Source organism: Rhinopithecus roxellana, chromosome 13, assembly GCF_007565055.1.
Source record: "Rhinopithecus roxellana isolate Shanxi Qingling chromosome 13, ASM756505v1, whole genome shotgun sequence".
Lineage (NCBI taxonomy): Eukaryota > Metazoa > Chordata > Mammalia > Primates > Cercopithecidae > Rhinopithecus > Rhinopithecus roxellana.
In genome coordinates this window covers 121,197,135-121,212,701 of record NC_044561.1, presented here as the reverse complement: position 1 = coordinate 121,212,701, position 15,567 = coordinate 121,197,135, and positions in this window count along the sequence as shown.

Sequence of the window (15,567 nt, the reverse complement as noted above, 5' to 3'; positions counted from 1 at the left end):
AAATGAAAACTTCCCAAGGACCCCTTTTCCTTTCTATCTGCCTAAAATAATTTCTTAATAACTCCTACCACAACTGCAAACTCCGACTCCCAGGTTCAACCAAATCTCATGCCTCAGCCTCCCAAGTATCTGGGACTATGGGCGCACGCCACCACACCCAGCTAATTTTTGTATTTTTTTTTTTTTTTTAGTAGAGACGGGGTTTCGCCATGTTGGCTAGGCTGGTCTCGAACTCTTGACCTCAAGTGATCCACCCACCTCAGCCTCCCAAAGTGCTGGGATTACAGGTTTGAGCCACTGCACCCAGCCCCATTCATTCTTTCCCCGCAGGTGCTGCCCAGCCTCTCTAGATATGCACCCCCACCATTAGAATAGAATCCAAGTGGAGTCTTTAAAAGAGAAACCAATACTGCCCTGGGCAACTTCACGTTAGGGAAGAATGTCTTGGATTTAAATCAAAGGTTAGTGTTTAGGGTCCTTTCTGCAGCTGGGCAGGGACCCCAGAGACTAAGGGTGGAGACACTGCTTGGCCTCAGGGTCACCCTTGGGCATCAGGGTCACATGGTGCACACTCCTGCAGGTTTCTGCAGGTTTCTGATGCCCCTTGTCTTCCCTCCAAGCCATTCACTCCCATTTAAAAAAAAAAAAAAAAGGTGCCTACATCCTTCTGGCAATTAGGCCAAATCTTAGAGTCAGCATAACCCTCCTTTCTCTTATTTCTGCACATTCCATCCATCTACCAAATCTGCTGGCTTTAGCTTCCGACGATGGCCACCATGTGATTGCCTGGCCACACCACTCTGAATACAGAGGCCTGGGCGTCCATCATCCCTTCTTGACTGTGGCAGTCGCCTCCTTGCTGGTCTCCCTACATCGAATCCCTGTGTTGATCCTGCACTATCCATGCTTACAGGCAGCCAGAGGGATCCTTTTAAAATATTAAGGCAAAATACATCAAGTCCTCTGTGCCAAACCCCACCCCATCTATCTCAGAATATGACCCAGATGTCTTTGCCATGACCCGCAAGGTCTTCCATAACCTCAGCTTAAGCTCTTCTCCTTGTTCCCTCCACACTGATCCTCCTAGAACACACCCAGCACACTCTACCACAGGGCCTTTGCACATGCAGGTCTGTCTGCCTGCAAACTTCCCCCCCCCCCCCAGATGTGCACACGGAAGACTCCTTTAATTCCTTCAGGCTTCTGCTCAAAGGGGGCACATCTCAGAGAGGACTTCCACACCCCCCAGTCTAAAGTAAACCCTCCAGCCACTTGATATTTCACGTATAGGTGCACACATACGCACATATGTCTATGTGACTGTACTTGCGGGGGCAGGCTATACTTGTTGTTCACTGCCCCTTCCACCCCGCCAGCTCCCCGAGAACAGGGCCGTGGTCTGTTTCATCCACAGTTGCATTGCTGGTGCCTAGGACGTGCCTGGCATGTAGGAGCTGCTCTGCAAAGAGCTGACAGTGCTGCCTCCGCGGAGAACTCGGGGAGACAGACAGAAGCTGCCTGGCCCAGGGCATCTGATTCCAGGGGCTGGACTTCTTGTTTGGCGTCCCTCCAGGAAGAGTCCCTAAGAGAATAAGTTGTACTTTATCTTCTCAGCACAAAGAATTTTTCTGTAATTCCCTGGCCATGGGAACCATTCCAGAAGCCAGAGTCACCAAGCTTGGCCACACTGAATACACTTCCTAGAACAAGATTCAGATGGTCCGGTCCACCCGTCTCCAGCAACCCAGCTCCTGGACAGTCACCACAGGCAGCTCCCCTGTCCATCAGGACAGAGCTGGACAATCAGGGTGTGGAGCTTGGTGCATCTGAGGGTTCATCTCGGGCCACCCCCGCTCCAGTGAGGAACCTGCAGGCCAAGGAGGGGATGTGACTGGCCACTGAGGGCGTTGCAGGCAGATCCAGGCCAGGATCGGCTTTCTCCCAGGCCAGGGTGCTTTCCTGATGGAAGTTTCTGGAAGCCTTCATCCAATTCCATTCTCTCACTCTTCTTGCAAGTCAGCAGGGCAGAAGCAGGGGCAGCAGTGCCCCACTTGGCAAATGAAGAAACTGAGGCACAGCCAAGGTCAGGGACTCACCTTTCTTCAAAGAGTTCATTACTGTGGGGCCCCCAGTGAGTGGTTACAGAGTGGGTCCTGAGCCATGGCCTGGGCTGGGTCCTGGCTCTACCACTTCCAGGCTGAGCAAATTGCTCACCCCTGTATGCCTCCGTTTTCCCACCTGCAGAACAGGTAATAAGCATATTGACCCGTGGCTTTTACAAGCACAATGAAACCCAGGCATCACCAATGGGAGGAGCCCAGCCCTGGAGGCAGATGCCAGTTCCACCCCACCCGGCCCTCCGCCCGCCAGCTCTGAGGCTCCCCTACCCCTCTGCAGACGGAGGTAGCGGCAGTGCCTCCCACACAGGGCAATTGTGAGAATTCATGATGGTGTTTTGTTGATTCGATGTGTTTTTGATGCTTCTTGTTTTGTTTTGTTCCGTAAATCAACTAGAGCAGTGCCTCCACACAGCAAGCGCAATGCAAGTATTTGTTAAATAAAAATATAGAGAACACACACATAGTGCTTAGACCAGTGTCTGATGCTTGGCGAGTTTCAGCTGCTCTGACTTTTAGTGACAAGGACCAGAGTCGTCCTGAACCTCCTGCTTCCCTCCCATCCATGGTAACCCCCAGGCCACATCTCAGGCTCTCAGGATCGCCCAGACACCGTTTCTTCTTGAAGATCACCTTGCTCTCTCTGCTCCCATATCCCACTGCCTGCCTCCTCCGGACACTGTGTCTCCCACACACGCACACACTCTCATGCCCACACATACACACTCACACTCACACACATGTACACACACACACATTCTCACACACACACAGGCTCACACATTCATACAGTCTCACACATACACACACACACAGGCTCATACACACATATATACACACAGGCGCACACTCACATATACAGGCTCACACACCTACGCAGGTTCACATACACCTACACTCACACACATTCACACACATACACACAGGCCCCAACACACCTACACTCACACACATTCACACACACATACATACACAGGTTCACATACACCTACACTCACATTCACACACACATACACACAGGCCCCAACACACCTACACACACACACACAGGCCCCCAACACACCTACACCCACATACATTCACACACACATACATACAGGCCCCCAACACACCTACACTCACACACATTCACACACACGCACAGGCCACCAACACACCTACACTCACACACATTCACACACACATACACACATACACACAGGCCCCAACACACCTACACTCACACACATTCACACACACACTTACACACAGGCCCCCAACACACCTACACTCACATTCAGACACACATACACACATACACACAGGCCCCCAAACACCTGCACTCACACACATTCACACACACATACACACAGGCCCCAACACACCTACACTCACACATACAGACATTCACACGTGCATACATACACACAGGCTCATACACTCACATACACACATACACACATTCACACATGTACAGACTCACACACACCCTCACTGTCATGCACACAATCACATACACATTCATAGGTGCACATACACGCACACTGTCACCCTCTCACAAGCACACGCGGCCCCTGAGGCACGTGCTACCCACTGCGTCCTCTCTAAAGCCCCCCCACAACTCACTGCCCAGATGCTCAGCTTGGGGGCTGCCTGCACTCCCAGGACTCCGCTCACACCCCAGCCCGGGGAAGCTGCTGGGACTTGCCCCTCTGCTGGAAGACAAAACGGGCTGCACAGGCTCCTCATGGTCTCCCTGCCCCACCCACTCCTGGCTTTGTGCCCTTCCCAGCAGCCATAACCAACCCCAGCTGTCTGCTCAGGTCTCTGGTGCCTCCCCAAATCCAACCCAGAGACCCTGGCAGTGCTGTCACCCTGAAACCAGGCACTCAAAGCAGCGTAGAACTGCCCCCAGGCAGGCTGGACTCTGGTCTCAGTCAGAACCCAGAGAAAAGGCGAATGTCACAGACTCCACAGGGCAATGGAAAGAAATGGATGGATGAGTGCAGCAGCTAAAAGGGGCCAGCTCCCACAGTGCAGCCTGAGCTGTGGAAGACAAGGGCCACAGTCACACCCATAATCATCCTTCTCTCTGCTGGAACACCTGCTTGTCCAGGGTCACCCGAGGGGCGTTGGGAGTGCCGTGGAGGAGGAAGCTGCTGTCTGCTCTGCTCTTGCACTGGCTCAGCGCAGACCATGGGCTCTTCTGAGACAGCACCAGGCCAGGCTCAGAGAGGGCCAGGACTCTGTTCCCACAAAGCACTGGGGCTGGTGGTGGACCACCCTGTCAACAGTCAATAGCACAGCACCAGGATGAAATAATCCTGGAGTGGGGGCAGCCCCAGCAGGAAGCCCTCAGCTCCCACTGGGAGTGGAGGCAGGGTGGGGTTGGGGACTCCGGTGGGGTCGGGAGGTGGTGTTGGAGTCAGGCCTCCAAGCATGAGCAGGACATTGAAAACAAAGGAGGGAGGAGGGGTGGGGTTGGGAACAAAGCCAGAGCCAAGAATGTACTTAGTGGGAGCGAGAAGGGGACTTTGGTGGATGGAGTGGACAAGGAGAAGTGAGAACCAGGTTAGAGAGGGGCTGGAACCCAGCGGGCAGAGGCCTGAGATGCCCATGGCAGAGCGTGCACGGTGTCCCCTTGATTTAGGCATTGCCTGCTACCTGTCTCATGGACGGCAGCCTGGGATGGCATTGAACACTTTAAAGATCAATTTATTTTTTAAGTATATAAATTTATTTTAACAGCAAATTTTATATGGTTAAGTTTATTGGAAAAAATTAAGTAGAAACCAAAGCAACATCAATTGCAGCTAGGTACATACGATTGCCTACCGAAGACTCTAGGCTGAAGGCTGGCTCTTTCTTGGTTCCAAATGGAGATGAACAGTGTTGGAAAGGAGTTAAGACATATTAGCACCAAACTGGGACTCTTTCCTTGAGACAATGGGCTGGCTTTCTAACCATGTGTCTCCATGTTACATCAGGAAGATCTGAGTCACATAGTGCCACTTATCATCCCCAGGGGAGAGGGTGCTGTTTGTGCCCTGCACATAGCCTGGAACACTCCAGCAGGCTCAGAGTCACTTCTAACTGCCAATATCTTCTTATTTTTGCCTGCAGGCTTTTGTCCATGACCTCAGCAGGCCACTCTACCCACACCTGTGGCAGGTGGGAGGTGCCAGGGGATTAACACTCACCTCCAGCAACCCTCAAATAATAACTCATAGGAGTTGGGGTATAAATACCCCTGCTCCCTCCCTCCTGGAATTCCTCTGTTGTGTGTGATTTCTCCATGGGACTGAACTCCAGCTGTCCTCTGCACTAGCTGGCTTAATACCACGCCCTGAATTGGCCTCCTCCCTTTCCTGTCGCACTTCCTAAAGCCCTGCCAGAGCTTCCTGAGGTTACCTCTCAAATAAACTACTTGCTCTCAAATTATTGTCTGAGTATGCACCTGGGACAACCCAAACTAAGGCATCAACCATCAGTGACATTTGTCCCACCCACCCTCAAAGTCAGACCCCAAAACTGAGAGATTCAGTCCAAAGAGACCCAGAAGGCAGCTTGGCTCTTATAACTAGATGAGAAATCAACCCAGAAGTAGCCTGCATGGCAGTTTATAATGGGAGGGGCTGGATTTTTCTGTGAAATATTTTCATATGGCATTGATTACTGAGAGTGAAACTAGAACGAAATCAATCAGATCTGCAGTTGGAAAAGCTCACTCTGGCTCCTGCCGTGGAACGTGGATGTGGGCGGTGCCCTGGTCTGCACAGGGAGCCGGGGGAGGTACCACTGCAGTTGTCAGAGGTGACACTGGCGGAGACTGGCAGGGGTGGCCGCCCTTGGCAGGTATTTAGGAAGGACAATCACAGGGAATTTGAAATGGATTAAGCCAGGGGAGGAGATTGAGGAGGAGGTGATTTCTGACTTATAATGGATAGAAGTGGCAGTCACTCCAAAGACAAACACAGCAGGAGAAGCAGGTTTAGGACGGAAGGTCAGGAGTTCAGACCCAGGAACACTGACTTGAGTTGCCTTCAAAACATCCAGGTGGAGATGTCAAGAAGTCTGTTGGATAAATGAGACCAGAACTCAAAGGAGAGACAAGAACAACAGTGACCATCAGCCTGCAGACATAAATGAGGGAAATGGTGTGAATTTTAAGAGGTGCGTACGTATGTTTCTTTTTTCTTTTTATTTATTTATTTATTTTTTGAGACAGGGTCTTGCTCTGTTGCCCAGGCTGGAGCACAGTGGCGCAACCATGACTCACTGCAGCCTTGACATCCTGGGCTCAAGCAATCCTCCCACCTCAGCCCCCCAAGTGGATGGAGCTACAGGCACGTGCAACCATACCCAGCTAACTGTTGGTTTTGTATTTGCTTTTGGTAAAGACAGGGTTTTGCCATGTTGCCCAGGCTCAAACTTCTGAACTCAAGTGATCCACCAGCCTTGGCCTCCTCCCAAAGTGCTGGGATTACAGGCGTGAGCCACCAGGCCCAGCCGTGTTTCTTTAAAAAAAAAAAAAAAAGTTTAATTAAAAAATAGTTTAGTATTTCATTTATATGGACATGGAAAAAAATGTTGAGTTATGATAAAATACAAAAACATAAAATTTACCATCTTAAACATTCATTTATAGACCCTTGAGTTGCTTTCACCTTTTGGCTATTGTGAATAATGCTGCTGTGAGCACGGAGGACAAATCTCTCTTCAAGTCCCTGTTTTCAGTTCTTTGGGGTATATACCTAGAAACTGGATGGCTGGATCACATGGTGATTCTATTTTCAATTTTTTGAGGAACTGCCATATTGTTTTCCATGGTGGCTGCACTCAAACGTTTTACATTCCCACCAACCGTGTACAAGAGTTCTAATTTCTCCATAGCCTCACAAACACTAGTGATTTTCTGGTTTTTGATAGTAGCTATCATAAAGGGTGTAAGTTGGTCTGGCCAAGGTTTTTGAACTGCAGATGTCACAAAGGTACACGGCAAGAAAAGGACTTATGTAACATCATAATAAGCCAGGGAGATGTTCTGGTCATACCTACATCATTATAAACCTCATGAACCTGGATCAGTAGGGGATGCTCTTGGCTACAAGTAGCAATGTTATGAAAGCATTTGCTGTCTTATTAATAAGAACTCCCTGGGCTGGTTCTTTTCTGCTCGGTCATGCTCAGCTGATTGGTGACAGTGACATTGCCCTTCCTGGCCATAGGTTGACTCTTCAATGCCACGCATATGTGCGCCCAGGACCACACACAGAGCAGCAGGAAGGGGGCATGAGGCAGGGTCTCCTCCTTCCCAGATTCTGGCCTTTTTAACAGGAAGAAAACAACTTCCCCAAAACCCAGCAAATACTTCCTGACATCTCATTGGCAAGAACCAGTCAAGTGCCCACGCATATGACTGGTACAGGGTAAGAGGTGCTGGTTAAAGCAGAGATGGCTGGGCCCCACCCACAGAGTTTCTGATTCAGTGGGACTGGGAGGGGGCCCAAGATCTGTCATTTCTAACAAGTTCCCCGGTGATGCAGATGCTGCCAGTCCAGGGACGACACTTCGAGGACCACTGGCTTCAGTGATCTTGAGCTGGGTACATGACCACCCAAACCAATCGAAGGGAAAAAGGAGGTAGGTGGTGGTAAAATTCAAGACTTTCTGCCACAAACTCTGTGGAGCTCGTATCTTTTTTGCCCACTAGACTCTAGGCCCCCTGGGAGCAGGGGGTCACGAAAGTCACATTTTTGGGCCTTGGGGTCTTGATACAGTTACTGTGACTTGGTGGCAACTTTAAACAAACTTTTCAAATGAGTTGATAAATGAACATCTCACCAAAGATGTCCAAGGCTGCTGCACCCTCAGGTCACCTTGATCAAAACACCTTCCTGGAGCCCATGCAGGCAGCCTCCAAAACACAAAGCAGGCCGGGCGCGGCGGCTCATACCTGTAATCCCAGCACTTTGGGAGGCCGAGGTGGGTGAATCATGAGGTCAGGAGTTTGAGACCAGCCTGGCCAACAGGGTGAAACCCCGTCTCTACTAAAAATACAAAAAATTAGCTGGGCGTGGTGGTAGGCACCTGTAATCCCAGCTACTCAGGTGGCTGAGGCAGGAGCATCACTTGAACCCAGGAGACGGAGGTTGCAGTGAGCCGAGATCGCACCACTGCATTCCAGCCTAGGCGACAAAGCAAGACTCCGTCTCAAAAAAAAAAACAAACAAACACCAAGCAGCCCCTTTCCTACCAGGACGGCAGCGCCCCTACAAAGCAGCTCCGGTGTTTTCCCTGTCAGCCCGTCCTCCAGGAGAGGCTGGCTCCCTGCTCTGCAGTGACACTGCAGGGTCAGAACTCAGCCTGTGGATAACCCAAGAACAATGCCTGTTTGGGGGTCTTCACTGCTGACACAGAGAGCCTGTGACCATCGATCCCAAATAGTGTCTTTTAATTGCCCACGGGGTGTGGTCCCTTGTTGAAGTCAAAGAAATGAGCCCTTAATTCACTAATCGTCTAAACAGACACTACCAGCTGAGAACTCCTATAGCCCAGCGTGTGATGCCTTATGACCCTGAGTGAATGCAGCTGCAAACAGGCAGTACCTGTTACATATTCCTTATCCACAGGGGAACTTTCCTTCTGGAAAGTTGCTAGCATGGAATATGATTAATGAAGAAGAAAATACCTTATCCTTCTGTTCTGCATTCACACTCATATGTGATCCACACAGTGGTCCTGAAAGGCTCCAAGGTTGGGGGAGATCTGGGAGCCCGTTTACCAGTGAGGATGTACTATTCAGAGCTGATGTCCCGTATATGTGCAATGAATATTAAATCAGCAGTAGCTGTGATACTCATAAATCACTCACTCTGAGGTGAAGGGGAACAGACTAGGATAAGCCAAGCTCACCCCAGAGGCCTCTGCTGCAAGCCTGGTTGGCAGCCCAGCCCTTGTGGGTACCAGGACCTGCCAGAGCCACAGACAACCGGATATAAGCACAAATTGATGAGTCACCCAAGAGCTATTGCAGGGTGAGGACAGACCTGGGTGCCAAGTGGGCAGAGATTCCACCAATGCGTGGCAAAGGACCGGGCTGTGACGGACAGGAGACACCTCTCAGGTCAGACTCACGTGGCAAGGCAAGGTCCTGCTGGAAGGCAGGCAAGGAAATGCTCCAGCGGGAGCCCAGCAGAGATGGGCCCTGGGTGCTGATCAGGACCAAGCTGGCCCCAGCCTCTCTCCAGGGTCTGCACAGGGCTCAGGGAGCTGCGCCAAAGTGGAACAAGAATAGAGGCTGGGGGTGGTGGCTCACACCTGTATTCCCAGTACTTTGGGAGGCCAAGGTGGGCAGACCACTTGAGGTCAGGAGTTCGAGACCAGCCTGGCCAACACGGCGAAACCCCTTCTCTACTAAAAATACCAAAAAATTAGCTGGATGTGGTGGCACATGCCTGTAATCCCAGCTACTTGGGAGGCTGAGGCAGGAGAATTGCTTGAACCAGGAAGTCAGAGGTTGCAGGGAGCCGAGATCACACCACCGCACTCCACCCTGGGTGACAGAGCAGACTCCGTCTCAAAAAAAAAAAAAAGAGTCAAAGCCCTGGGTCTTCTCCCCTGGTTAGCCTTGCTGTGTGTTCTCGGGGGTGGTGCTTCACACCTCTGGGGACAGTGAGCCTCATGTACCTGACTCTGGGCCATGCAGGGGCCAGGCTGGGCCCCCTGACACCAACGGACTCCCCTCCAGCAACCCCAGTTCCCAGCCCCCATCCCCCCAACCTAACCAGGGTAGATAGGATGTGTGCACTAAGGAGTGGACACAGGGCTCTCTCCAGCCAGGTGGAAATGGGACCAACCCCTCCCTCCTTAACCCCTCCCCAGACACTACCCACAGCCCCTATGGGCTTTCGTTCACCTCAGCAGCTGGTCTCCACCCCACTCCCCACCACTGCAACCAAAACTGCTTCTGTGGATGCCTGTTGGCATGTTTTGAAGTTACCTACACATTTATTTCAGGGTCAACTAGTCCTGAGCACCTCTGGGGAAACCTTATACCACTCTCCCGTTCCCCCAGGACTCCCCAGGGAGTGGGAGGTCTCAACCCTGGTGCAGGCTGGAGCCACCTGGGGAGCTTTGAAAACCGCCCATGCCCATGAGGAATGGAATTGGGGTGATGAAAATGTTCTAAAGCCGGATTACGGTAATGGTTGCACAACTTGGGAAATTTAAAAATCATTCAATGGTACACTTAAAAAGGGTGAATTTTATGGTATGTAAATTATACCTCAATAAACTTGTTTAAAAAAAAAATACCCAGGCCTGTGTCTATCACTGAACCATTAAGTCAGAAACTATGATTTGGGGTCTGGACTGAGATTCCTGCTCTGGTGTCACCGTGGGGACATTTCTTTCCACTGCCACCATCACTCACTCACCCTGGGAGAACAGGAGTGACCCCCCCTCAATCCCCACCCTGCCCCCCCATTGATGGGCATAGCCATTTCCTAGAACAGTTATAACAATAACCACGATCTGGGTGACTCAAAACAGCAGTAATTGACTCTCTCATAGTTCGGGAGGCCAGAAGTCCGAAATCAAGGTGCCAGCAGGGCCACACTCCTCCAAAGACTCCAGGGAGGATCATTCCAGCTGCAGATGGCTGCCGGAATCCCTGATGTCCTTGGCTGGCAGCAGCATCACTCCAATCTCTGTCTCCTCCTTCACATGAACTTCTTCCCTGTGTCTCTATGTCCCCACTTTCTCTCTCTCTCTCTTTTTTCTTCTTTTTCTTTTTCTTTTTTTTTTTTGTGAGAGTCTTGTTCTGTCACCCAGGCTGAAGTGCAATGGTGCAATTTTGGCTCACTGCAACCTCCACCTCCTGAATTCAAGTGATTTTCCTTCTCCAGCCTCCCTAGTAGCTGGGATTGCAGGTGCACACCACCAAGCCCAGTGGATTTTTGTATTTTTAATAGAGGTGGGATTTCACCATGTTGGCCAGGCTGGCCTCCAACTCCTGACCTCAAGTGATTCACCCATCTTGGTCTCCCAAAGTGTTGGGTTTACAGGCACGAACGACCATGCCTGGCCCCCACTTTCTCTTTTTAGAAGGATACTGACCATTGGATTAGGGTCCACCCTAAATAAGTATAATGTCATCTTCACAATCTGTATCTGCAAGATCCCAGTTCCACATAAGGTCACATTCTGAGGTTCTGGATTGGCATGAATTGGGGTGGGGGGACACTATTCCACCCAGTACAATGGAAATGCTAGCCGAGTCAACTGCGTTCAAGCCAGTCATCCCATTACCTATATTACATACACACTTTCTTGGGTAGACTACCTTATTTATTTCCAGTTAAATGCAATTTTTATTGTCCAAATTTCCAACACTTCTCTTACTTTCCTAACTGGAGTGCAGTGGTGCGATCTCAGCTCACTGCAAACTCCGACTCCCAGGTTCAAGCAATTCTCATGCCTCACCCTCCTGAGTAGCTGGGACCACAGGCATGTGCCACCACGCCCAGCTAATTTTTGTAATTTTAGTAGAGATGGGGTTTCATCATGTTGGCCATGTTGGCTAAGCTGATCTTGAACTCCTGACCTCCAGACAATCCGCCCACCTCAGCTTCCCAAAGTGCTAGGATTATAGCCAGGTGGGATTGTGAGCCACTACGCCCAGCCTTAACTCATTTTTTTTTTAATGCAGCTTTAGCTGAAAAGCATCTTTACCTACATGCCCCTGCATATGGACATCCAGTACCAAATATTCTCTTTTAAAAAATGTACAGGCTGCTGGGTATGGTGGCTCATGCCTATAATCTCAGCACTTTGGGGGGCCAAGGCAGAAGGACTGCTTGAGCCCAAGAGTTCAAGACCAGCTTGAGCAACGTAGTGAGATCTCGTCCCTACAAAAAAATCAAAAAAATAGCCAGGTGTGGTGGCATGCACCTGTGGTCCCAGATACTCAGGGGGCTGAGGTGAGAGGATCATTTGAGCCCAGAAGGTCGAGGCTGCAGTGAGCTGTGATTGCACCACTACACTCCAGGCCGGGCAACAGAGCAAGACCTTGTCTTAAAACAAAAAAAAGTACAGGCCAGTAACAAGGTAAAATTCACAACAGAGTCTACCTGCCAGAGTGGAGTGGGAGAGAATCCAGAGTCAGACCCTTGGCAGCGGGTTCACTCTCATTTAGCAGACAGAAGTCTCTGTTTGTCCTCTTCTCTCCAGGTTCCCTGCCTCAGCTCCTGTGTGAGCTTCCAAGGGCTGGTCTCAGGGGTGAGCATCAAAATGTTTAACCACAGGCCCTGACCCATTAGCCCAGATGCCTGCTGTAAACAACCGGAGTGTTTTCCAGGCAAATGTTGACCTAGCTGGTCTCACACAGGGCAGCAGCGGCGCTTCCAAGAAGTTCTCCCAGGGGCGTTATGCTTGGAGACAGTTTCTGTGTGAGCTTGTGAACAGCCAGTGGTGCTTAAAATCATGGGCCTCTGGCCAGCCTATTCAACATTAATCGTAAGTGCTTAAGAAAGGTTGGCGTTAGATGCCAGACACTGTTCTAAGCTCTTGGTATATAAGCTCATTAATAACTCACAGCAGTCCTAGAAGGTGGAGAGATGATTGTCATTGTCCCTCTTTGGCAGGTAAGTTTAAGGGACAGAGGCCCATAGTAACACACAGTTGGTGTGTGGTAGCACTGGGATTGAAGCGTGTGGAGTTATCTCTAAAAACTGGGGTTCAATTCCTCCATTTTACTACCTCTTCTGTTTGAAAACATCACATGTAGGATATTCATTCATTCGTTTAACAAATATCTATTGAATATCTACTCTATGCAAGACAATGTTCTGGTCACTGCAGCTACAACAGTGAACAAATGGACACAGCCTCTACTCTCCTGCAGGTAGTGTGGGATGGGGAGTGGGGAGGGGGACATAGACCGCAGTCACAGACAGAAAATAAAAACAGAATTTCAGATAGCAGTATGTCATAGGAAGATGCTAAAATGGGGAGGGAGGAGTGATTGGGAAGCATTTTTAGGTGAAACAGACAGGGACAAACTCTCCCAGGAGGTGACATCATGCTGAAACCTGAGTAGGGAGAGTTTCTGGAGCACAGTCTGGGGAGAGAAATGCCAGGGAGAGGCCACAGAAAGTACAAAGGTCCTGAGGCAGGAAAAGGCTTGAGGAACAAAGTGAACGATACCTTTGTGTTTCTGTGAGCAGGGGAGTGATTACGGAATTACTGTTCATTTCCTTTGGTGTGATAATAATAGGGAGGTCACCTGGGAAAACAACCGATTCTTAGGAGATGCCTGCCCAACTCCTGAGGGGAAATGTGTCATCATGTCTGCAACCACCTCTCAAATGTTTCTGCAACGTATAAAGCACACACGGCAAAATATTAGCCAGTGTTGATTCTAGGTGGAGAGGATAAGCGTGTCCACTATACTATTCTTTCAGCTTTTCCATGGGAAATTGTCATAATAAAAATGGAAGCAAGACAGCAGAGAAAGATGTTGGAGTGCCAGGCAGGAACAGGATCGCGTTTCCATCCAAGAGGAGGAGATTTTAGGCCTAGGAGCGACATGATCTGGTTTCCTTTGGCATCATTGCCTCAGCTGCTCTGGATTTCAAAGTCTGGCTTTGCAGACCACGAAGGAGTGTCTCTCTCAGGAGCACAAGACAGCATGTTTCCAATTCTGATTTAGTGAACACTCATTGTGTACCTTCCAGCCAGGCATTGTGTGTGCGTTTTACCTTTATCAATCTCACTTAATCCACATGACAGCCAGCAATGTCCTCGATATTATCCTCATTCGTAAGATGAGGAAACTGAGGCCTGGGAACATCAGCCAAGGAAGGGCCAGACAGTGGAGGCATAGCCTAGGTTCGTTAGAAACCTCAACCTTGGGGGAGCCCTAAGTCATCATTCCACTTTTACTAAATCACCACCAACATTCATCATAATTGATTAATTAATTATGATCAAAGCTTAGAGGTGATTTTTCTGAAATACGATTGCAAAACTAGACGCACTGTTCCAGGGAGAGCCCTAAAGTGAATTGCACTAATGGTCAAATGGATCCTGCTTTTCCCCCTGAGACAACTATCATCCAACAGAGTTCCACGCACTCTCCCTTGTCCACCGAGATCTGCAGCTGCGCTGCCTGGGGCCACATTACTCATTTTAATACTCAATTGCACATTTACTGATGCCGTCTGTGTGCCTGGATTTCATCACGTTGCAAAATATGTGGAACCCACATCTTTCATCTTTCTTGCCTGCTTATCCAAAGGAAAACCACTAGTATGGTAAGCAACTAGACAAATTCTCCTGTTATCTGTGTTCTTAGAACAGTATCCTAACTGGAGGCAGCTCTACTGTCTTTCACTGGTAAGAAATGAGAATAAACATCATCATTCTTTGAAATCACTCATAAGCAGCCCCCAGGAGACTGCAATTATACCCGTTTATAATTCTCCTCCCTCCCAAACTAACCCTTGATTCATAAATGTGCACTTTTCAGCGTCAGGCGTTAGAATAAATTAGACTATACAATTATGTGTAATTAAAGGGGAAAATGGGTACCGTGCTGCAAAGATTAGCCGTGTTTTGCTGAAGTAAAGCATGTCTGTGTCAGCGTGCTGGCCCAGGGAGGCAGCATGAAATACAATTAATGTTCTTCTTACTTAATGGGGGTTTATGGTACTGTTTTTCATTATCACAGTATCTCAAGAAATATAAACAGTTTTTCTCTAACGCAATTGCATTTCTACTGACAACACAGCTTGGGTCTAAGTGAAAATTCAGCAGAATTAACCACAGATTTATATTGTTATGGATGATCCTGGAATCTGTATTTTAAAACCCATGCAAAACTGTCTGCACTCAGGAGCTGAGAAGTTTGATCTCAACCTCCTGAGAGTGGTTCTGCAGCCTCTTCTGCTCTTGTAGAAGCAACTTACAGCCAAACTTGTGTGCATTATTAAAGCCACCTGTGCCCCAGTTCTACGGCTCGCATTCCCAAGCCTCCTGTCTGCAGCCATGTTCCTTCTTCTAACGTTTCTCCTGTACACGCCAATTTGCTTGAGACATGTTAAAAGCTTGACTTTTACAACCCTCATAAAATCCCATCGACTCCAACCCAAATCCAGCCAGAAGTGCTCAGACAATCAGATTGAGTTTCAACCTCTTGATGGAAATAAAGAAACACATAGCAAGAATGATTTTTTTTTTTTAATTGTTACATATGAGTCAAGGGAATAAAACAGCTACTCTGGCCTTGCAAGGGAGATAGAACCAGACGGGCGTTCTGCACAAAAGGGCTGCCAAGGAATCTGCAGAGGGAAGAAACGAGGCATGGAGGCATCAAGAGAAAGGTCCCCCTGAGGTTAAATCAACAATGCTGGGGAGAATGGGGCGGCATGAGGAGCCTGAAAAGCCTGATCGTCCAGCTAGGATGGTC